Source organism: Scardinius erythrophthalmus, assembly GCF_964197995.2.
Source record: "Scardinius erythrophthalmus genome assembly, chromosome: 6".
In the NCBI taxonomy this organism is placed as follows: Eukaryota; Metazoa; Chordata; class Actinopteri; order Cypriniformes; family Leuciscidae; genus Scardinius; species Scardinius erythrophthalmus.
Window position 1 is genome coordinate 46,511,615 of NC_138226.1, and position 25,957 is coordinate 46,537,571.

Sequence of the window (25,957 nt, forward strand, 5' to 3'; positions counted from 1 at the left end):
GATTCGAACACGTCTACACGAATCTAAGCCTTAGATTTCGCCACTGAACCACAGGGGGAAATGACATAAGCTTTCAGTCCGCGTGAGCAGATATGCATGTATTATAACAGGCTCATATGCTGCTATTGACATTTCCAGTCGCCTGAACTAAGAGGGAACTGAGAAATGTGTGAGAAATGGAGGTTGGTCCGGCCTCGGTGGGACTATCCTCTTCTGCATTGTCCCCGTCGAACTCATCGAGCATGGTGGGGGCATTGGCGGAACCTGGGCGCTGGCCAGCCGTGAGTGAGGCGGGAGACGCAGGAAGCGATGCACGCGGGGATTCCACCGGCGTGCATTTGCGAGCAGGATCACACTCCGGTGGTCTCTGTGAGCGGCGCGGCCCAGAAGAGAGAAGCGGAGGAGCGGTGTCCACGTCAAAGATGGCTAGTCGAGCTTGCAGGGTCGACACAGTCATGATATCACATTACGGGCAGCCGTCCTGGGAAAGCGTGTGGTCCGCGTGTGGTCCACGGGGTTTCGTCCAAGGCAGGAAGCGCACAGGATGTGGCGGTCCCCATTGCTAAGAGGGGCTCGACACGAGCCGCATTTGGAAACACGAGGCATTTGAAACAACGCCTCGGCTCTTTTAGGAAGAAAATCATGCGAGTGTCGCGACGGCGAACACACGTGAGTGTTTGTAAAAGGATATGAGCGCCGGATGGCGCAGCAGGAACGGCGGCTGAAGGCAGCCGGCTTCTTCAGACTCTGTTCTGCGATGCAGATGGCTCGTCCCGCTGCAGTGCCTTTTCAACGACGCAGGCTTCTTCCGGAGATCCAGCGGTGTGTACACTTCGCTGAAGAGATGAAAAATCAAAGAGCATCCTATCGGGACTGGGCTTATATAGACATAAGCCACGCCCATTCTGGCGCCCGCGCCCTCATTGGTGCTCACGTCACGAGCAGCCTCTCGATAGGTTGCAGCAGTTGCCACAGAGCGACCAATAGGCCTCGCCTAGGTCTGCTCTATACAGCAAATGCGTTTTAAATTAATACAAAATTAAGGATAATTTTTGGCTTCAGTATTCTCGAGAAAAGGGATTTTCCGCTTAGCGTAAGTTAGCTTACACAACACGAGAGTACTCTCGTAAGAGAACATTTAGTTGTAGCTGAATATCATGAACAAAAATCAAAAGGCTAAAGAACAGTTACACTAGGAACGTTTGACTGTGGTTTAAAAATACCATAGAAAAACAACTAACCTAACTAATATAAATTTCAAGCAACTTTAAAACTTTTTTTTAAAGTATTGACACTTCAATATATTTTCATTGACACTTTATTTATTGCTGACTTTATGAAATCATTGTAAATGCTTAACAGGATGGACATCTAGTCACAGACAAAGATAAAGATGTTTATAGAACACCAGAAAAGACAAACACAGGGAACCACAATGACCAGGTGACATGCAAGATTATGGATATTTTTGTCAAGACTTTTTAGCATTAGCATTAACCTTAACATTTGTATTGCTTTTTATTTTATTTTAGTTTCTACTGATTTTTGTGGAAGATATACATTTCAATGCTGCTGACACACATATGAACTGTGCTTTAAGGACTCATACAATCTTTTTAACAAGTTATTAGTAATTCTTAATCTTTTTCATCACATAATTGGCCAACATGTATTAAAGTATATTTCACCATGAATTCCCATGACATCTGTGACTGGATATTGGACAGCAGATTGAATAGGACTTTTATTTTGGTCTGGCGATATGACATCATAAAGCTGCGCCGTGCTCTGGCAACTGTTAAGATTAGACTGAAGAAAGGTTTGTGGTTTTACGCATTTAAAGAGTTTAAATCGATACAAGTCGATTTGATAGTTTTTACAAGAGGTATGTGACCATGTATTATTGAACATTTAATATGCTTAATGTAAGAATATTTAGTTTTTCTGTGAGTAAGCGTAACAGAAAAGTAACAGTAAGTTAACGTCTCATTTCGCGCACTATATCGTGTATCAGTTTATTTTAAACACGAATTCGGTTTTGGAAAGTGGTGATGGAGAAATGGAGTCAATTGAATCTAATGCTTTGCTAAATGACTCACTGATTCGTGCGCTTGTATCACCGCGCGCTGACGAATCCTGCCGCTCAAAACTGTAAAAAATACAACGAAAACAAAAATATTTGTATTAATAATTATACATTTTATGAACAAATCGCAAATGGTTTCATGACAACGTAATCTGTTAAATGTAGAAATCATTAAATACGAAGTGTCTGTCTATTTTTACTTTTATTATATTGTAGTGCTTGTTTTGACTGATTTTTGTCTAATCAGTTGATTCAACTCCATTAACTCTCCCTCTGACGGACTCCCTCACCAGTGATTTTTTTTTAATCAGTTTATTTTTCTTTATGTTAATTATTCTCATCTTAAACATGACTTTGTCCAAACACACAGGAAAACTCCTGGAGAAACATCTGAGATCCACGTGACGCTATTAGAAAAGATGGCGTTGATTAAACAGGAGAGTGAAGACATAAAGATTGAAGAAGTGTTCAGTGTGAAACATGAAGAAACTGAGGAACAAACAGGTTAGTTTCACTCGGTCCTTATTAAAATGATCTACAGAAATGAATGATATTTTTGAAGAATGTTGTCATATGAGTTTCCTGAATTAAAATGAATTAAAGTGGTTTTATTTGACATGGAGCGGATCTTCTCATGTGGACAGACATGTTTGTTGAGATCACATGACCAGACAAGTGGAAATAAAGTGTTTCCGCATGGACTTTAGAGGACCTGTACACTTGCATTATATGGACTAGATAGATTATTTATATGGATTATAAATCTCTGTGTTGATCCGAAGAAATTAAATCATGTACATCTGGGATGGTATAAGAGAGTAAATGATGAGAGAACATTAATTTTGGATGAAGTATCCCTTTAACTATCACCACAGCCCCATCAAGTACCTTTCACTAAACCAAAGATTGAAACCAAAAACAGTAATATAAATGATAATGTTAACATTTTATGAAAGGTGTCCATTATTACAATAATACACTTAAAAACAATCAAGTTTGTTGGTGAAAAAATATTGATATTGCCAAATCATGAGATTAGTTGCAATTATTATTTTGATGTATTGACATCCATTTTATTTTAAACCCTAAACAAGTCAGTCATTTCATTTGACATGAGATCACTGCAGTTAGCAAATGACAACAAGCCCACAATCCAAATGTTTCTAAAAAAAATTAAAAAAATCTTGTTTTTAGGCAGTTTCACTAGTATAAAAATTAACCCCAAGAAATGACCCACAGGCTCAACCCAGCTTTTGACTTTCCCCCTCAGACAGAGCGAGCGTGGGCTTATGCAGATGTATTTAGAGGTTATGTTTGCTATTGGCCCTGAACTTACATATTTTTGAACAATCTGCTTTCTTAAAGGTGCTCTAAGCGATATTGGGTGACGTCACTTCTTGTTGACGTTCAAAGTATAAGTATCCCGTCCCCTCCCCCTCCCTTCCGTGCTTCCTAAAACATGAACGAGTCGAAGGCTTTTCCGGTGTAAATGCGGGGCTTCGGGCGTTCCTTCTCTTTTTCCCTCTTCTTTGCTATTTGTTCATCTCTTTGTGTAACGTCGTCTCTTTGGCCGTGTGTCGGCCAAATCAAAATTCAAGAGAATATAATTCTAACGTTAGTCGTTGTCGTTGTCTAGGACATCTCTCCGCTAGCTAACTTCCTTCTTCATGCTTCTCTCTTCCACTCCCCACACCCCCCTTCATGTGCACTTGCACTAACCCCCCAACCCCCAAATCAATCTTGTCGTTTATTGGCTGGAACACTGTTTGTTATGTTTCGAGGTCCAGGCTGGGCCAGTTTGTTTTTGTTGCCGTTTGTGGAGCCTGGGCTGTCTACAGCGACTGCGTGTGTTTACAGTGCGTTCAGGGGACAGGCAGCTAGCGGATAGTGAGGAGATGTTTGCTGTATGTGACAAAAAAAGTTTTGGCCTAAAAAACGCGTGACATCGCTTAGAGCACCTTTAAGTTCAAAAGCACTCTGATTTATTGTTTTGGGAGCAGTAAGTAATAAAAAAAGTTTGGAAAAAGTGTATCTGACATTAGGGATTCACGATATAATGGCCACCATATCTGTATCACCTAATAAATGTTCATTTTTAATATTAGCGTTATCGATCCGATAAGAAAATTTGGCTGATATATTAAAGCCGATAAATAATTAATTATTTCGTTCAGCTGAGACACTTCAGAATAGGGCTGAACGATACAGTGCTTAGCATAAGTGAACACACTCATGCTAAAGTTGACTAAAAAGAGGAATAAAAAAAGAATCTTTTGGAAATTGATCTTAATGCCTTAATTAAAAAAAATGAGGAAAACTCCAACCTTTAAGGACACCAGTTTTTTTGTGAATGAATAATGTATCGTAAATAGATAATTGTTCTTCCTTAAAATACAGGGTGTATAAGTCAGGACACCTCTATGTTAAATTCCCATAGAGGCAGGCAGATTTTTATTTTTAAAGGCCAGGTATTTCATGGATCCAGGATATTATGCATCCTGATAAAGTTCCCTTGGCCTTTGGAATTAAAATAGCCCCACATCATCACATAGCCTTCACCATACCTAGAGATTGGCATGGTTTTATTTCAGTTAGCCTAATAGCTGGTTTGATTTGGTTTGAGAGATGATCTTATGGAAAGTACCCCATGCCAATCTCTAGGTATGGTGAATGTGAAGCTATTTTAATTTCGTTGTTGGTATAAGTAGCAGTGGGTGGTAATAGACAAGAAAGGTACAGTTTTCTACCATCTTGCTAACTTTTCTTTGGTCATTCGGCAGTCTTGCAGCCTGAACCCCTGCAGGAAATCCACCCTTACACTTCTAGTCTACTCCAGATGACATCTCGCTTGATGGCAGGGCTTTCGTGGCGGCGGGTCAGGCTGGTCCTGCTATACACATGATGTCTGCGTTACAAGCGTACCAGGCTGACCCGCTGAAGGATTTGGACCAGGGTGAAGGTCTCTCCCCGCGATCGGCACCTTGATATCCACCTTGAATTTATATATATCTCACTTTAGAGAGTCGTTAGATATGAGACTATAGCTCTGAACTTTAGACAGATGATATTCATGTGTGAGACTCAATATCTGGCTTAGGCATGTGTAATAGGAGTTTTAGGAGGCGATCTGCTTGAAGCATCTTCACCCCGAGCCTCTCAGGATCTGAGTGTAGGCTCATTAGAGCTAGAGCCCATCAGTTCATCTTCTGTAAGGGCTAGTTTTGGAGCCGGACACGAATATTCGAATATACATCTGGTATTCGATTTAAAATGTTGGGATTTGAATTCTTTTTTTTTTTTTTCGTACAAAATGTATTAGCCTTTTTACCCATTATTATCAATCTGAATTAATCTAGGAGCTTGTTAAAACTCAAACGTGAGATTTTTTTTGGGACGTCACGTTTATTGATGTCATTGTTCTATTTAACCTATTACAGTTTGTTTAATTCATCAGTGAAACGCCACACTACAGCCTATAAAACATTTTTTTTTAAATCAGTAAATATTGGTAACCTAAATAATATAAGAAAGTTACATATTGTTTAACAAACTTTTGTTTTATATTTCCCGACAAAGATGTGTCATATATCGTACCGCTCTGCACTGTGAGAGGGATGAGGGACACGAGCAGGAAAGAGACAGTCATAGGCGTAATTTACGGGTGGGACACCACTACTGTCCCCACCACTTTTTGAAACATATCGCAGAACGGATGTACCTAATATAAATAAATAAAACATTTCCAGTTAACTAGCAGAGCATTCACTTTGTTCATTTGTTAAATAAGAGGTGTTCTAGCGCTGAAATGTGTTGTTCTTTTAAATCAAGCTGCTGAGTGCTCTTTGCCGCTGCTCGGGCCAGCTGACAGTCCAAATAGGGTTTGACCACTATTTCACTATATTAGGAAGAAAACAAATAAAAAGCTTTTATGTAACTCAAATATTACATATTCTTTCCACAAATAGGCCTATTTTAAAATGTTTAAAAAAATTATTCCATAATTTAACCCGTTTGTCCCCCCCTGTCGGCGAGCTTGCCGCTGCTATCAATGGTTTGGATACAGTGTTCTCTTGTGTCTTGCCCACAGTCTTTACACAGACGCGCGCTTCGATCTATCGCTTAACGCTGTTTCTGAAATCACAAAACAACGTGCACACAAACATATCTCTGCTTGATATACAACCACTGATGAACACATTCGGTTTTGATGAGAAAAAAAGAATACGAGTATATGAAAAAAAATATCCGAGTGCGGATCAGAACCCAGAACCTCTGACACGCTTGGCAAAAGTTCTACCACAAGACCATCAAAGAACACAAGCAATAAATACAGATCTATCCATTTATTCACATGAAAATAATTGAAAAATTCTTCTATTTATTATTTAAAACTATTGAAATTGATTTCTGGACATCATAATATTTTGTTTCTGATAATTGTTACTGTAAACATGTATTGTACTGTAAATATATCTGATTTACCATTCTGTTAGGTATCAGGCCTATTACATTCGCATTTTTACTGTGGTAAAGTAGAAAAACACTGTAGTGATTACAAATACTCGCGTTACTCTAATAAATTAGTTTTGATCAGATATTGTACTTAAGTAGTTTAAAAATGTTGTACTTTTACACAAGTACATTTAAAATGATGTAACTACTCTGCTATTTTCTCTTCGTATGTGGTCGTTACATGCTTGTTTTCATTTGTCTTATTTTACTTGTTTTATTTGACTTGTTTTTATCCATCAATGTGATTAGATGGGGAGAAAGTAATCAGTCTCATGACTCTGTGAAATAAAATATTTATATAAAATAGAAAACATAGGAAACTTTAACCACAGTAATAGATGGAGGCAACAGCTGCTGTTGAAGCACATCCTTCAATCAAGATATAAGCATTTGATTTGCACCACTTCATCTCTCACAGTCACAGTTATGCTCAATTATGCTCACGCACTGTTAAACGAGCTCTTGGACACACTCTGTCTCTGTTAAAAATAATGTAATATTATTTTATTGCCATGTCATTCAAGGTTGATAAGCACCAATTTATCTTCTTAAAACAAAATAACAATGATAAAAAAAAAATTAAAAAAAATCAATTTCCCAGGAAAACTGATCGAAACCGGGCAATAATTAAGGAGATTTAGCAAATATGACCTAAACGTCCAGGTGGACACTGTCAAAACGGCAATCAAGAAATCAACCGATGACTTTAACCCCCGGATGTACACATTGCAAAACATAATGCAGAATTTAGCAGTCAAAACTGATTCATCGTTGATTCCAACCTTTTCCGCAGCTGTCAGGGTCGAGTAGAGTGCAGTCTGGGCGGTGTAAAAGTTGCAGATGTCTGGTTAGGCCAGTGTGCACATGACCATGGACAGGAGTCGTCCCATATTTGATTTAAATTCAAGTCATTCAACTGTGCTCAGAGTTAGTTATATTTATTAAGAGCCATCGAGTCATCTCCCACCACATTTGTAATCCACGTTTTCAGAGTTGCTCACTATCTCAATCTTTACTGTAGATACAACTTACTGTATATTTATGCCACTTTGGCATTAGCGATCACTTAAATATAAACAGCTACAAATCGCAGGGGCCTCATTTATAGATGTTGCGGATGCACAAAAGAAGGCGTACGCCGCTCTCTACGCAATAATTGGTATTTATAAAAAGCAAACTTGACGGGAAAGTGTGCGGTCCTTCACGCAAACTCTGACCCAGGCGTACACACAAAAACGGGTGAAATGAGAAATGGCGACACCGTCGGCAGTTGGAAGAAACACGTGAAAGTGTGTGAAACTGTAGACCGTTGGGTAAAAGAAATGGCAATACTGCCTCTCATAAATAACACGAAGACTTCACAAAGCAAGTCTTACAATTAACAGCCTATACACGAACACCCGTTTGATCGATCTGCAGTGTAAAACAAACTAAATCAAACGAATATTACAACAGAAATGCAAATTAACACATATTTGCAAAAAGAAAAGTGAATTATGTTCTACAATAATATTGGCATGTTATGCAATTCATCCTCATAACACATCTGTAGCTTGTCAGATGCAATCAAATGGATGGTAATAAAATGCCATGATGCCATCACAATGTGTAATGACACACAATGGCCGTCATGACGCACATTAGTAATGCCCACACTGTGCCCTCCAAACAACATTTTACTCCTCTTTTCCACCTCGCCAACGATAATTTCTACTTCACATTGAGTGAAGTTATGTTTCTTGGTTTTCCTCTCTGTGTTTGCCATGATTTCGCAATCGATGAATATAGCATGTCCTATGTTTCATCCATAAGTCCTACGCAAAGTTTTATAAATGAGGCCCCAGCTGACTCTGCATGGGCATGTGTGTTTAGTAATGTCATGATGACTGATTTTATGGACTACATGCACATTTTAGTTTTGTTTATTACCAATAAATACCTATTAGACTTTAAAATGTAGATGTTTGAAAACTGCCGAACTGACCCCAATTAATTTAATTTGTAACACAAAAGGATAGTTTTAATGAAACAGGTTAAATATAACAACGCATGCTAGGTATTGTACCAATTCAAAGGAATAATAATAATAAAAGGTTTATAATAATAATAATAATAATAAAACAACTACCCCCATGTGACCACTTTTAGACTGCAGAACCTTTGCCTTGAACTCTGTCACTCTTTGGCTGTCATCCTTGGCTCTGATCAGGTGTATGTTTAGGAGGTTAAATGTGATGGGGTAAATCAGTGGTTCTCAAAGTTTTTTCGTCACGCCCCCCTTTAAACCTTTAAAAAAATCTGGCACCCACGTGCAAAAACGTGCAATGAAAAACACCAGCAATAGTTTCAATGTAATACTTTCTTTGTACTTTCATTATTTCATATAACTGTAAGAGAGAATAATAATACAGAACTTAAAGGGATAGTTCACCCAAAAATGAAAATTCTGTCAGTAATTGCTCACCCTCATATTGTTCCAACCCCGTAAGACCTTCGTTCATCTTCGGAACACAAATTAAGACATTTTTGATTAAATCTGAGAGCTGTCTAACTCCTCCATAGGCTTCTAAGGGACTGAAACTTGCTGGCCCAGAAAAGTTAATAAAGAGATCGTTAATATAGTCCAAGTGACTACAGTGGCTCAATCTTAAGTTTATAAAGCGACGAGAATACTTTTTGTGCGCTAAAACAAACAAAAATAACGACTTTATTCCACTTTTCATTTCCTTCTCTCAGGGCGTCGAGTCTTTTCGCGTAGTGTTTAAGCGTAGCGTGTCAGTTGCACGTCACCACGTATCACACACATGACCAGCGTCGGCCAATAGTGAGCCTTAGTGAATTCTCGTCGCTTTATAAACTTAAGATTGAGCCACTGTAGTCACTTGGACTATATTAACGATCTCTTTAATAACTTTTCTGGGCCAGCAAGTTTCAGTCCCTTAGAAGCCTATGGAGGAGTTAGACAGCGCTCAGATTTAATCAAAAATATCTTAATTTGTGTTCCGAAGATGAACGAAGGTCTTAAGGGGTTGGAACAACATGAGGCTGAGTAATTACTGACAGAATTTTCATTTTTGGGTGAACTATCCCTTTAACTTTTAATTTAAACAAAATCATTTAAATATTTCAGTGATGCTTTGGAGGAATACTTTATAAAAGCGCAAATATACACTGAAAAAAATTATAAACGCAACACTTTTGTTTTTGCCCCCATTTTTCGTGAGCTGAACTCAAAGATCTAAGACTTTTTCTGTGTGCACAAAAGGCCTATTTCTCTTAAATATTGTTTACAAATCTGTCTAAGGCTGCGTTCACACTGCAGGGCTTAATGCTCAATTCCGATTTTTTGAAAAAATTAGATTTTTTTTGCAAGGCCGTTCACATTTCCAATTAAATGCGACCTTTTGTGATCTCCTGTGTGAACGTGAAATGACCCAGAAGTGACCCGCATGCGCAGAAGAGTACTCAACGGTCAACGACGTCACTTGTTGTTTGCGGAAGTAGCTAAACTTCAACTAGCTGTGATTCACTCTCACACACACACACACACACACACACAAAACACACGAGCGAGCACAGCGACCGTTACACAAGAGCCAGACAGCAGCCGCTGACCTATCTAATATCAGCACAAACAAGTTAACATAACGTAGTCATTGGATATATAATGATGGTGGCCGTGGGCTTTTTTTATTTCTTTTTTTTTATTAACAGGCTCGTCGAGGTCGACCCGTTCGGCAGATTTACCTCAGCTCGACGAATATGCAGTCCGTTTTCAAACCGACGACTACTTCAATGCAGAATTATGACGTTTGTCGCGTATCAATGACGTGCGAGTCGGATACATGCGACCTGGCCGTTCAGACTGAAGTCGCATTTAAAAAGATCGGATACGTATCGGATTTGGGACCACATACCCAAGTGGCCTGGGTTGCATTTTTAAAAGATCGGATCTGTGTCGTTCAGACTGTCATGAAAAGATCAGATACAGGTCGCATAGTCAGGGTTTTTCCTGGGTCAAAATTGGTCTTCGGTGGTGGCTGACCGACATGGTCATCCACACACAGCAAAGAGTACCCTAGTACCCACATGATCCGCAAGCCCAATATTGACAATACATGTTAAATTTAAAATAAATACAAAGAAACAGTTTGTGATTTTTTTCTTAACCTATTTATTCAGGAAAAAACGATCACTGTCAGGCTAGATAGTAAAAGAAAGCGATTACAACTTATTTTATATCTATACCTTGACGTTTGTTTCTTTTGTTCCTCGTTGTTAATATTTGGTTGTTCATTCTTTTATTTTATTTATTTTGGGGGCCATTTTCTTCCAGACTGTGGCTGATAATTCAATTTTAAACCTCTTCCAAATTATATATAGACTGCAATTATCAGACACAGATATTACCTGTCACTCTCACTGTCATCCTTTCTTGCCCTCTTTGCAAAAAAAGCTGTGATTTTTCCACGACTGGCTTTCATTGTTTTGAAAGATGGTGGGCGATATGGCAAAAATATCATATCACGATTTTTTTCAGGGAAATCACGATTCACAATTTTATCACGATTCTTTTTATGTTGGTTTTACTATTTTGTGACTTAGCATTACAGCCAAACTGATGTCCATATTTTAAAAACAAAGCCTTAGGTAACAAAATAAAAAAATAGAAAAAGGCAGACAGGGGCGAAGATAAAAATATTTGTCATTATTTTCTTTGTTATTAAAAATTAAGATCAAAGATACACATTACACATACACAACTTAATATACAAATTAAAAAAAGGGTAGTATATTTAGTATAGTATAGTATAGTATAGTATATTTTTCTCCTATGGAAGTCAATGGGGACCAGCTACTGTTTGGATAGCCACATTTTTCAAAATATTAATATTAGAAAAATATTAGAAGGAAATTAATAGAGGATTGGAATAACATTAGAGTGCGTAAACTATGAGATAATTTTTATTTTTGGGTGAACTATCCCTTTAAGGACAAGCGGCAGCGTGTTTACTATAACTACTGTCTCTTTAATGCTGCGTTCACACCAAACGCGAAAATGCGTCAAAATTCGCGCCTGCCGCGTCTAGTTATACGCGTGACCACTTTGTGTGCATTCGCGCGTCAAGAGCGAAATTGACGCGCGTAAAATCAAAAGTTTGAAGCGAAATTTACGCGCGTCACGCGCGTCAAAGGCGAATCCCGGGGGCGAAAGTTTCGAAAGCTGTTGGCGGCCATCTTTTTCAGATGTTTATCGAGCATAGCATTAGCATTAATCGAGAGAATCACCGCTCGTATATGCTCTGGAGAGCAGAAACAGCTGCGTAGGGGACATCGTCGCTGTACTCGGGTCCACCAAAACCTCCGGAGGGTTTCAGGAGTTTCACAATTTGCTCCAGGAGGTAGGTTTGGTGGACCTAACGGTGAGGACGCTGACGAGGAAAGCGTAGGCCGTATAAAGCCTCGGCCTCGAGTGGTCTCTGCATGACGAGCCCGCGCTGTACAGCCCGACCCTCTCCCGCACCTAATCTGTCATTTATTTTTGTTTTGATAATAAATGGAGCCAGCCTCCAGAAGTGAAACCTGTCCTGTGATTTTTTTTGAAAAGTTTTTGTACACTTAATTGTGTTTGGTGTCTTTACATTAGATTAATAAAGTTTCATATAGGCTAATCTAGAATAGATATGGAATAAATAGCATTCAATACAAATGAGTAGGCTATCTCTCATATTGAAATCGAGTTTTTAAGTGAAAGATTTGCTTTGTTGTGCATTTTAGTCATATTACAAAATAATGTAATGAGGCCAAACATAAAATAACATTATAAACTGTCAGTTCACCACGTGACAGCAGCAAGCAGGCAGGCTCCTGATTGGTTAACGCGGCGCGAATTGACGCAGAAGTTCAGATTTTTCAACTCGGGCGGCAGACGCAAATTCGCGTCAAACGCGTGATGCACAAAAAGCACAATTCGCGCTTGACGCGCGAAACGCGCCAGACGCTCAATTCGCGTCATTCGCGCGAACTAGACGCGCGAATGAGGCGAATTCGCGTCTACCGCGCCGCGCTAAACGCCTCATTCGCGCCGCAAGACCTCCAGACGCGCGTAAACGCGTCTTACCATTGACTTAACATTGAAATCACTCGCGCCAGACGCATTTTCGCGTTTGGTGTGAACGCAGCATAAGAGTTGTGCGCGACGCGTCTACTATACACGCATTTGACAAGCAGATTTTCTCTCAATTTTCTCAAGTTTGCTTTCACTTTAGACATAACCGACTTTGTTTATGTAAACCTTGTGTGTATTTAACAGTATAAGCACAATAAGACTCGAAAGATAACTTAGTCAAGTATCCAGGCGCTGGTAGACAGGCTTTTAGTGCATGTGAGCTTCACATGTACGCGCTGAGGAACTCACACGTAACAGTGCATCAGCACGCGAATTAGCCTAAATGTTTAACCGACAAGGCATTAAAGCACATGCAAATTATGAACTGCAGTGTCCCGTTCCGTTCCGCTGCGTTAACATTTTATGTGAATATACGTCGCGTTGTTCAGTATGTTGGGACCATAGACTGTAAAAAAAAATACAGGGACAGAGGCGCCAGAACAGATATAATGCACGATTCTACGATATTTCTTTAAAAGCAGATCGTGGAGACATTATAATCATCCACGATCAAAAACCCTAAACCACTTCAAACTGGATAGATTTTTTGCGTTTATTTAAAGTTATGTCAGCTGCATGTGCAGAATGCTTGTCACAAGTTGTAAGAGAAGATAAGGCAACTTTTTTTTGACTGCAATTCACACCCAGTGCTAATTCAGCAAAAATATTCTCCGAATACACCACGTGAAACATGGATTCGGTCTTCCGACCTTTAGGATCAGTTGATTTTGATGCGAGGGAGAGAGCAAAGAAGACGGAGAGTGCGCGCGCGGGGGTGGGGCGCTGTGATCGTTCTCTCCGTCACTCCGTCAGTAGCCTGCTTCACTCACAAAACCCAATTACAGATCAAATAAGGCTTTGGCGGGACAAAAAATCGTTTTGGCGGCCGCCAAAAAAATTTCAATGTAGGAAAAACCCTGATAGTGGCAAAAAAATCGGAATTGGGTCGTTTCAGCCTGTAGTGTGAACGTAGCCTAAATCTGTGTTAGTGAGCATTTCTCCTTTGCTGAGGTAATCCATCCACCTCACAGGTGTGGCATATCAAGATGCTGATTAGACAGCATGATTATTGCACAGGTGTGCCTTAGGCTGGCCACAATAAAAGGCCACTTGAAAATGTGCAGTTTTATCACACAGCACAATGCCACAGATGTTGCAAGTTTTGAGGGAGCGTGCAATTGGCATGCTGACTGCAGGAATGTCCACCAGAGCTGTTGCCCGTGAATTGAATGTTCATTTTTCTACCATAAGCCGTCTCGGCTTTTTTTCTCGGCGTCAATCAAAGGTGTTTCAGAGGATTTTGCAGAACATACAACCGCAGACCACGTGTAACCACACCAGCCCAGGACCTCTACATCCAGCATCTTCACCTCAAAGCTCGTCTGAGACCAGCCCCTGCAACAATCGGTTTGCATAACCAAAGAATTTCTGCACAAACTGTCAGAAACCGTCTCAGGGAAGCTCATCAGCATGCTCGTCGTCCTCATCGGGGTCTCGACCTGACTGCAGTTTGTTGTCGTTACCGACTTAAGTGGGCAAATGCTCACATTCAATGGCGTCTGGCACTTTGGAGAGGTGTTCTCTTCACGGATGAATCCCGGTTTTCACTATACAGGGCAGATTGCAGACAGCGTGTATGGCGTCGTGTGGGTGAGCGGTTTGCTAATGTCAAGGTTGTGGATTGAGTGGCCCATGGTGGTGGTGGGGTTATGGTATGGGCAGGCGTATGTTATGGACAACGAACACAGGTGCATTTTATTGATGGCATTTTGAATGCACAGAGATACCGTGACGAGATCCTGAGGCCCATTGTTGTGCCATTCATCCGCAACTTCGCACAGCCATTGAAGAGGAGTGGACCAACATTCCACAGGCCACAATCAACAACCTGATCAACTCTATGCGAAGGAGATGTGTTGCACTGCGTGAGGCAAATGGTGGTCACACCAGATAATGACTGGTTTCCGGACCCCCCCCCCAATACAGTAAAACTGCACATCTTAGAGTGGCCTTTTATTGTGGCCAGCCTAAGGCACACCTGTGCAATAATCATGCTGTCTAATCAGCATCTTGTTATACCTCACCTGTGAGGTGGATGGATTATTTCGGTAAAGGATAAGTGCTCACTAACACAGATTTGTAAACAATATTTGAGAGAAATAGGCCTTTTATGTACATAGAAAAAGTCTTCGATCTTTGAGTTCAGCTCATGAAAAATGGGGGGCAAAAACAAAAGTGTTGCGTTTATAAATTTGTTCAGTGTATAACTGCTTTTGACAGCACTTCACGTCACAAACTCAGCTTCTTGTTCGTCTTCTCACCGGAACACGCACAGCAGCGGAGCGGCGCGTTCACAATAACAGCTTGAGTTTCGGTCCGCTGAAGAGGTGCTTTTCTATGGCAAGCAACTTCTATGTTAGGCTTGTTCAAACTGTGACAAGTCAAAGATCTGAAGAAGAAAGATTCAGTGTATTTGCCATTCTATGTCGCTTTATTAAAGCAAAGCGTTAACCGCTATTCACGCACTTGAACGCCATTCCAACGGCTGGTTTTTTTTCTTCTTTTTTTTTTTTCTGCTGATCTCCCGCGCCCCCCCTGCAGTATCCTTGCGCCTACTGTGGTAAATGCTGGAAAAAGTCCTTTTCTATTGACATGATGGTGGTTGCACATTTTAAGGTTTCCAACACTGTCGCAATCTCTGCCATTTTCTGCTAGTATTTATCTTGGATTTCAAGGGTTCTGGGGTTCGTTCTTTGTACGTCGCTAACTCGGTTAGCTGGATTTGATTGTTGACGATTTTGCATGATCTTGGATTGTTTATTTTTTCGACACTCATCCTGGGGCCTGTACCATGAAGCCGGTTTAGGTGGCTAGCCAGCTATGTTTCAGTTTAGTTTCCGCCAAGCCTGGGTTTTAGGTACTATGAAAGTAGCTTGGCTTTAGGCAGATTAGGCAGAACAATCCTTCCATCCACCATAGATAATTTTTCAAATAGCTTGCCTGATCTGTCTCAGCTGCTCAGTGAACCCAAACAAACAGATGAACTTGAGGAATTAACTAGCACTATGAGCACCATTCTCTCTGGAACATTGGATATTGTTGCACCCATTAGATTAAAAAAGGTCAGAGAGAAAAGTAAAGCACCATGGTACAACAATACTACGCATGTTCTAAAGAGAGAAACCCGTATTTTAGAGCGTAAATGGAAAAAACTAACTTAGAGGTCTTTAGAATCGCATGGAAAGACAGAATTTCACGTTATAAAAAGGCCCTAAAAGCGGCCAGGGCTGAGCATCTCCGCAAACTAATAGAAAACAACCAAAACAATCCTAGGTTCTTATTTAACACCGTGGCTAGACTAACAAATAAACAGATGTCTCCTGAACAAAATATTCCGTTACAGTTTAGTAGTAATGATTTCATGAAGTTCTTCACTGAGAAAATAGAAAACATCAGAACCACAATTATAAACGTTCAATCCTCAATCGCGCCTTATAATTAAGCCTCAATCACCCCGGAAGAACAATTACAGTGCTTTACAACTATAGAACAAAAAGAGTTAAATAAACTTATCACTTCATCTAAAACAACAACATGTTTACTAGATTCTATACCAACTAAACTATTGAAAGAAGTGTTACCTATAGTGGAAGATTCTCTCCTCAATATTATTAACTCATCTTTATCTTTAGGTTATGTTCCAAGAACATTTAAACTGGCAGTTATAAAACCTCTCATTAAGAAACCACAATTAGATCCACATAATCTAGCAAATTATAGACCCATTTCAAATCTACCTTTTATGTCTAAAATACTAGATAAAGTTGTGTCCGCTCAACTAGGCTCTTTCTTGCAAGAAAATGACACCTATGAAAAGTTTCAGTCTGGGTTCAGGCCGCACCATAGCACTGAAATTGCGCTCGTTAAAATCACAAATGATTTACTTTTAGCTTCTGACCAAGGCTGTATCTCAATATTAGTTTTACTTGATCTTAGTGCTGCGTTTGATACTATAGATCATACAATACTCTTAGATCGACTACAAAATTATACTGGTGTTCAAGGACAAGCATTAAGCTGGTTCAGATCATCCTTATCTGACCGCTACCATTTTGTTTATTTAAATGGAGAAAAATCGATCATAACTCCAGTAAACTATGGAGTGCCACAGGGATCTGTGTTAGGCCCTCTATTATTCTCAATATATATGCTGCCACTTGGAAATATTATAAGGAAACATGGAATTAGTTTCCATTGTTATGCTGATGACACTTAAATCTATATTTCATCACGGCCAGATGAAAACGCTAAATTATCCAAATTGACAGAGTGTGTTAAAGATATAAAAGATTGGATGACGTGCAATTTTCTTTTATTAAATTCAGGCAAGACAGAGGTACTAATCATCGGTTTAAAAAACCACCCACAAAACCTCTCACAATACAACTTTAACATAGTAGGATGTCCTGTTACTTCATCCTCTACAGTAAAAGACCTGGGTGTTATATTAGACTGCAACCTGTCTTTTAAAAATCATATTTCATATGTTACAAGAACAGCCTTTTTCCACCTTAGAAACATTGCTAAGCTACGTAATATGCTATCAGTTTCTGATGCAGAAAAGTTAATTCATGCATTCATGACATCGAGACTAGATTACTGTAATGCTTTATTAGCTGGTTGTCCTGCAACCTCAATAAACAAGCTACAGTTAGTCCAAAATGCCGCCGCAAGAGTTCTAACTAGATCAAGAAAATATGATCACATAACACTAATTTTATCATCACTACATTGGTTACCTATAAAGTTCCGTATTAATTACAAGGTATTGCTACTGACTTATAAAGCCCTAAACGGCTTAGCTCCAGTCTATTTAACCGATCTTTTATCGCCCTATAATCCATTGCGCTCTTTAAGATCACTAAATTCGAGGCTTTTGGTCATACTTAGGATATCCAGATCCACCAAAGGAGGGAGAGCATTTTCACATTTAGCTCCAAAACTCTGGAATAGCCTTCCTGATACTGTTCGTTGCTCAGACTCGCTCTCCCAGTTTAAAACTAGATTAAAGACGCATCTCTTCAGCCAGGCATTCATATAATTCTTTTAATCTGACAGGTAAATCTGACCTCTAGTTAGGGCTGGGACTCGATTCCAAAAAGAATCGATTCCGAGGCGTTGGGAATTGAGAGTCGATTCCAAAGGTTGGAATCGATTCCATTAGGGGAATCGACTCCTCTTTAAGATTTTTATTTTTTTTTAACACAAACCGCAGCCAGTTGCTAAATTCATCTGTCAACACAGTCACGTCACCTGTAAAGAAATAAAGTTCAGACTGCTAATATACAATAGTGGCCACGCGACCTAGGATACATTTATTGCATTCGCCGCGTGAGCTGGAGGAATGGTTACTGTGGGAACAGTGCTTGTGTGTAGGGGTGCGTGCGAACCATAGACGGTGCGAACATTATAGTGTGCACGTGACCTACGTATGACACAGACAGAAAAGAGCTCTTTTCGTGCTTTATTTGTGTCGCCGCAGGTGTGCGTGTAAAAATAGTTTATATGTGTAAAGGCCTAAAAAAAGTGAATATGTGTAAAGGCCCTAAAAAGAGTTTATAGGCTATGTGTAAAGGCCCTAAAAAAAAAAAAGTTGTGTAAACTAAAAGGCCTAAAAAGTTTGTAGCCTATGTGTAAAGTGTGCATGAGTCTGTTCCTGAACAAAATGCTTTTAGAATTTAACAGGAATTTTAGCTATAGTTTAATGATACTGGATGAAATATATGTACCACAAATAAATAAAAATCGATCTATCCACATACAAGTGTATACACTTAGTATGTGGATAGATCGATTTTATGTGTGTGTGTGTGTGTTTAGTTAGGTATGTATGTAAAATAATATCTACCGCATGTATATGGTGAACATATTCCTAGTCTTTGCACTGTACTGTCTACACCTGATGCAGGAAGCACGACGTGACAAATCCCCAAAGTAAATGCCTCGTTCTATTTATGACCAAGCACTCGCAAGTCACAATACATCTATAGGAAGGACAAATGGATTTGCAACGGTCGCTTTGTCATGCCCGGTGTAGAGAGTTTCTTGCTGTGTGGCACGGTAAGACGCAACAATGTTAGACATGCTGTTGGTATTAAAAAAGAAAAGAATCGAAAATAACAGTGAGGAATCGATTCCAAGAATCGATTCTTTTCGATTCCAGAAACAGGAATCGGAATCGGAATCGATTCCAAAAAATCCGGAATCGAACAGCCCTACCTCTAGTTCATAAACGCCAGAGGAGAACTGGCCCCCGACTGAGCCTGGGTTCTCCCAAGGTTTTTTTTTTTCTCCATTAGGTCACCTGATGGAGTTTTTCGGTTACTTGCCACTGTTGCCTTTGGCTTGCTCAGTTGGGGATATTTGGGGATATTTAATTTAATTAATCAATCAACGATACTATTGATCAGCATTACCAAACGTGGATGTTCCACTAGAAACAAACATTGATGTATTGTTTTAATTTATTACTGTGAAGCTGCTTTGATACAACCTATGTTGTGAAAAGCGCTATATAAATAAACTTGACTTGACTTGACTTGACTTCAATCGGTGTTCGTTGCCATGGTATCTTACGCTGCACGGCTAACCTGCTCTGGGGCAGGTTATGTTCTGGATTCAAGATCTCAGACTAAAGTTTGATCAATCAGCTGATAGCAAAGAAACATATAGATGACGTAACTTATTCCAAGTGTCTGTTGCAATGGCTTCACCTTTTCTTCCAAATCCGGTGGACATATCAGCGCAAATTGTTAGACGAGCACTTCGTAGAGAGAGTTTTTAGCCAGACAAAATCCCCTTGCCTTTCCTGATAGTTATTTGTATGAAAGATACAGATTTTCCGCGGAAGCAATGTCTTATCTTTGCAAACTTCTTGAGCCGCACATAAAGAATTTAACACGTCGAATTCATGCTCTTATTGTACCGCAAATATTGCGTTGCGTTTTTTTGCAAGTGCTTAATAAAAGCACATTGAAACTGCAGATATGTCTCAAACTGTTTTATTGGTTTTGTGGGATGGGAGGGAGAAAGAAAGCAAGAGAAAGCTGCATTAATAAATATTCATACTAAAGTGTTACTTGGTTAAATAAGTTCACATACTGAGATCAGTTTTATCCAGCTGTTTGATCTCCAATTTTTTTTTTTTTTTTTGAGCCTCCTCAGCTCACAGTCCAGCTCCTTTAGTGAACAGTCTAGTTCAAGTCTCCTTTAGTGAACAGTCTAGTTCACGTCTCCTTTAGTGTGGTCTAGTTCAAGACTCCTTTTGTACAGGGCCCTGACTGAGTCTGTTTCCACCTGAAACATAATTCCACCACAAACATGATCATTACAAGTTTTCTGGAGGCTCATCAAATCACAAAAAGTTCCTTGACTTCCTACAAACACAGGACTGACTGTAATTTATGTCAAGGGTTTTAAATCCTTACACATTTCTTTTGAAACCCATTGAGGTAGAGGCCTCAGTGTCTGGGGCAGGTTGTGTAAAATCCTACAATAAAAGAGATGTGTAAGGGCCAGTCACTTTTTATGCCACACATTCAAATGTTTGCCATAATAAAAAGCCCAGTGCATTCACATAAGCAACTCTGAGAACACACAGACAGAGTGTCTTCATCATTTCCTCCACCCTAATAAATAAAAATAGGCCAATGTAAAGCATAACTGTTGTAAAGCAGGTTATGTTTGGTGTTCTGTCTGCTGCATACTGACCTCTGTGTGGGAGACTGTGTGTGTGTGTGCTGGCTTCAACAGGGACACTGTATTTCCCTCTACTGCAGAACATACAGTCAGCCATATTTTAAACTTAAAAGTAGTAATGTATTGCACACGGACCCAGTGTTACTTGCTTAGAGGAGCCAGCACCAGGGTCAGACTGTACAGCACCTGTAATCCCATCCATAATCGGCCGTCCCTTATTGCCTACTCAGAGCCAACCGGTTATCTCACCCTAACCGCCACAGTGTATTCTGGTTTTCTGAATTTAACTCTTTATTTCTGTTTGCTGCAAACAAGTGTTTGTGATAAAATGTTCACAAAAGTAATAAAAGGTTGTGGTAAATAGGCCTACTCACCACTTTGAATTATATTTTTATATTTTGTCTTTATCTGCTGCCAAGAACATTTAGAGTTGGGGTTGCATCTAAAAATCTATGAATATTAATCTTTCTTAGTACATGCACATTTTTATATACTATAAAAATAGGCTATAGGCTATATTACACGTATAGGCTACACATACATATATAATTTTACATAAATATAGAACGTATTTGTTTAACTTACACATTAACAATCAGCAATCTTTCTCCAACAGTGTTATCTTGCTTTGGCAGCAGACTGTATTGTTTCGAGCTTGAAATACATATTTAAATTCATCGTAATTCTGAATGATTATCTCTTGCTCCTCCGCGGAAAATATATATCGCTCTCGCTCTACCCGCGATTGGTTGTTCAGTGTGGACGTCACTCTTTTATGTGCACGCGCGCGTGGATTAATCCTAGCTTGAGGATCAAAGCCTGAGTTGACAGAGAAAGTTGATGAGCTGCATCATGGTACCAATAAAGCCTGATTGCATCGGTTTGGTTTGGTTTTGTCAACTCAAAACTAATCCTGTAACCCCGAGTTTGTTCAGCTACCTTCATGGTACAGGCCCCAGGACTTGCTGTCATAGAAACGGGTGCATAATCTTAAACCTGCTCAGGAGCTTATTTCATATAAACAGGATTAGATTGCGGCTTTATAAGCGGAGGTGATACTGGAAGTCCTTTAGTGCAGCACGATAGTGTACGTTTTGAGAGATATCGTCTTTCACACATTAAATGTTCGACTCGTCGAAGTCGGGCTTTAATAACAGCACAAACTGTGTGCATTGCCCTGAGATTCTTTGCGAATGGTACTTTCCTTTACACATGGAGATCTTGGTGAAAAGTACTGTCTGTTGTGACATTCGCAAAGTTTACCTGGCGCTCAAGCAGTTTTTAGGGGTTTTATGGTATATTTTCAAGATTGTAAAACAGATTTTTTTTTTTTTTTTTTTTTACCAGATAGGCTACATTATAATTTTTAATGAAGATTGTGCAATCATGACCATGCCAATAAGTATGACTTACAGTATATGTCCCTAAGGCTTCCCTAATGTAATTGGTGGCATAGACTGCACACACATCCCCATCAAGGCCCCAATTAAGGGGATTTTGTGAACCGAAAGGGGGTTCACAGTGTAAATGTGCAGGCAAGTTACTATTACGATTCTTAATATTCCAGATTAGTAGTAATATATCAAATAAAAAAAAAAGGAATAGAATCAAAGAAGTATGCATGTTGACTGACTATAATCTCTTAGATGGTGTGTCTATGTTCCATATCACAAATGTGGAAGCAAAATGGGATCTGGGATGGGATCCAAGATCTGTGCATGTGGGGGAGAAACCTGTCAACAAATACCTCATGCAACACAAATAAAAAGGAAAAGTACAACACTGCCCACTTCTGTATCATTTATCTATGCAGACTCTGTCTGTAGGCCTTTCTGAGTTGATTCCTGCAACTCATATTGCAATCATAATAATAGGTACACCTCCGTCCTTCGGATGAGATGTAAAACCGAGGTCCTGACTCTCTGTGGTCATTAAAAATCCCATGGCATTTCACGTAAAGAGTAGGGGTATAACCCCGGTGTCCTGGCCACATTCCACCGATTGGCCCTTACCAATTCCATTCCATTCCATTCCATGAGTATAAATTAAGCAAAGTTATTATACACTTACAGGTACTCCCTCCAAAGGACAGTCATCTAATTTTTCACGTTAAGCGTTTTAGAATGTCCCGAGGAAAGCCAACTTGTTAACGTTAATCAACTCAACGGTTGCTGAGGAATGCAACTAAACCTAAATAATTTACAATTTATTTATTTATTTGCTATATTTTGCCATGGTTTTGCCATTTATTTATATATTTTGCCATGGTGAGCAGCCAATGTTGCTAATTAATGTTTCTACTATCAATACATATCCCCATTTAAACCAGTGCATGAACGTGCAGTTATCTCAGATAACTCAATCCAGCGATACTAATCAAAAACAACAGGTGTATTCTAAGAAGCTATTTTGCCGGATCATGATTAGCTCGATGATATCATCTTGGATATGCCATCTGATCTCGGATGTATTTAGCGATGTACAAAGAACGGACCCCTGGCTTCTTGCGCATAACCCGATGCACAAACACATTAAAACTGTCATTAACCAATTCCAAAATAGTTTGAATGTCAGTTTTTTTTTTTTTTTTTTTTTTTCATTAAATTATTATTCTATAACATCTTTTCTCTTATCTCTGAAAATATCTTGGCAAAATTCCCTTGTTTAGTACGGAAAAACAGCGATTTATAGTGTCAAGCTGAAAATACTCTTTCTCTAATGCATTTTATGCGATCATTTTCTCTAACGACCGGCAGAGGTGAAAAAAAAACCCAATCGCCGTATATCCCATACATCTGTCCGTCTCTTAACACTACAAAGGTTGTTTACCTATAAAATAAACCACATAACATGTAGACTACAGTGAATGTGTATTTGTGCACATTTCGCGCCAATCCTGTTTAAACTATAACGTCACACAGTTTTATAACAATAGCGAGATGGAGAACAAGAATTATTACAGAAACACTGAGTGCTCCTGACAGAGCTTTCTTTTTCTTCTTGAATTTTGCCACGCACCATTTTCACATAAATGTGATTTTCATATTCAGTTGTCAGCTGTGTTTTGCCATTAAACTGGTCTTAACTTGTATTTGTCTTTTTTCGCTTTAGACCTGATGCCACTGAAAGAGGAGAGTCAAGAAGTGAATAATAAGCAAGATGAAAATCATGATTTCAAGACTGAAGAGAAATCAATCATGAGACTTCACACTGGAGAAAAGCCTTATACTTGTTCTCATTGTGAACAGAGTTTCAATCAAAAACGAACCCTTAAAGACCACATGAGAATTCACACTGGAGAAAAGCCTTATACTTGCTCTCATTGTGAAAAGAGTTTCGCTCATAAACAAAACCTTAAAGACCACATGAGAATTCACACTGGAGAAAAGCCTTTTACTTGCTCTCATTGTGAAAAGAGTTTCGCTCATAAACAAAACCTTAAAGACCACATGAGAATTCACACTGGAGAAAAGCCTTATACTTGCTCTCATTGTGAAAAGAGTTTCGCTCATAAACAAACCCTTAATTCCCACATAAGTCTTCACACTGGAGAAAAGCCTTATACTTGCTCTCATTGTGAACAGAGTTTCAATCAAAAACGAACCCTTAAAGACCACATGAGAATTCACACTGGAGAAAAGCCTTATACTTGCTCTCATTGTGAAAAGAGTTTCGCTCATAAACAAACCCTTAAAGACCACATGAGAATTCACACTGGAGAAAAGCCTTATACTTGCTCTCATTGTGAAAAGAGTTTCGCTCATAAACAAACCCTTAATTCCCACATAAGTCTTCACACTGGAGAAAAGCCTTATACTTGCTCTCATTGTGAACAGGGTTTTGCATATAAAAACACACTTAAAGTCCACATGAGAATTCACACTGGAGAAAAGCCTTATTCTTGCTCTCATTGTGGACAGAGTTTCAATCAAAAACAAAACCTTAATGTCCACATGAGAATTCACACTGGAGAGAGTCCTTTCACCTGCCAACAGTGTGGAAAGAGTTTCGCTCATAAACAAACCCTTAAAGACCATATGAGAATTCACACTGGAGAAAAGCCTTATACTTGCTCTCATTGTGGACAGAGTTTTGCACTTAAAAGCAGCCTTAATTCTCACATGAGAGTTCACACTGGAGAAAAGCCTTATACTTGCTCTCATTGTGAACAGGGTTTCGCATATAAAAACACACTTAATGTCCACATGAGAATTCACACTGGAGAAAAGCCTTATACTTGCTCTCATTGTGGACAGAGTTTCACTCAAAAACAAAACCTTAATGTCCACATGAGAATTCACACTGGAGAGAGTCCTTTCACCTGCCAACAGTGTGGAAAGAGTTTCACTCAAAAACAAAGCCTTAATTCCCACATGAGAATTCACACTGGAGCAAAGGCTTATACTTGCTCTCATTGTGGACAGAGTTTTGCACATAAAAGCACCCTTAATTCCCACATTATCAATCACACTGGAGAGAGACAGTTTATTGGAAGAAAAAAAACTTTCACACGTAAAGTAACCCTTGACTGCCACATGAGACTTCACGCTGGAGAGAAACGTTTCATCTGTAAACTGTGTGGCAAGAGTTTTTCACAAAAAGGAAATCTTAAGGCTCACACAAGTATTTGCACAGGAGAGAAGCGGTTCACATGTTGAAAATGCAGTCTTTCTATTAAATGGCATAATGTAACTGAAATAAAAAAAACTGAATGAAAGCACATTAAACAGCATTCTTTGCTTCATTTTTGGTGAGAGAATGAATTGGTAATGTCTTTAGTCTGGACTTGAATATGGCCACTGTTGGGGCTCATCTGGTGTCATCTGGAAGTTTGTTAGAGCTGCAAGTGCCTCACCACTGATCCTGCCTCACCGCTAATTGCATAATGGGGACTACTTTCAGCTAGTATTTACTAGGGCTACACGATAAATCGCAATAAAACCGGGATTTGGCAAATGCTGCGATTTATTTTATGCGCAGCTCGTCAGTGGAGTGCGGCTGATTGGTAGTAAATACTGCTCCATTTGAACACCAGAGGGCGCTCTCATGCAAACACAATAAATATGCCCCTCCGCAGAAGTACAATAATGCGCATCATTCCAGGAAATCCCTATCGCTGTAGCTGAATAAACACAAGATTGAAAAGCTTTGATTAAACATGACTTATAAATGCACTACTGCCTTATTCTGTATAAGAAGGCACATCATCTCACAGAAGGATGCTCAACTGTCGTTATGAAGTGAGTTTGGAGTAAAAAAGTCTGTTGTTGCACAAGAGGTTCATAAATGCTTCTCATGTTTTGGAAAGATGTTTGACGCATGTTGTTTTTTCAAATGCACGTTATAAGTGACTCAAACTCACAGTGCTTTCAGATTGAACAGCGTTTACAGAGCCGTTACATCAATGCCAAGCTGCGCATAAAAAATAATCG

General features: G+C 39.4%; 1 long non-coding RNA gene across 1 annotated transcript; it reads left to right on the forward strand.

Moving 5' to 3' along the window:
- The first annotated feature begins 1,746 nt into the window (after positions 1-1,746).
- LOC308691933 lies at positions 1,747-25,249 on the forward strand. Its single transcript, XR_014030282.1, has 3 exons — positions 1,747-1,819; positions 2,457-2,590; positions 23,637-25,249. It is a non-coding gene; the product is annotated as an uncharacterized lncRNA (long non-coding RNA).
- The last annotated feature ends 708 nt before the right edge of the window (positions 25,250-25,957 follow it).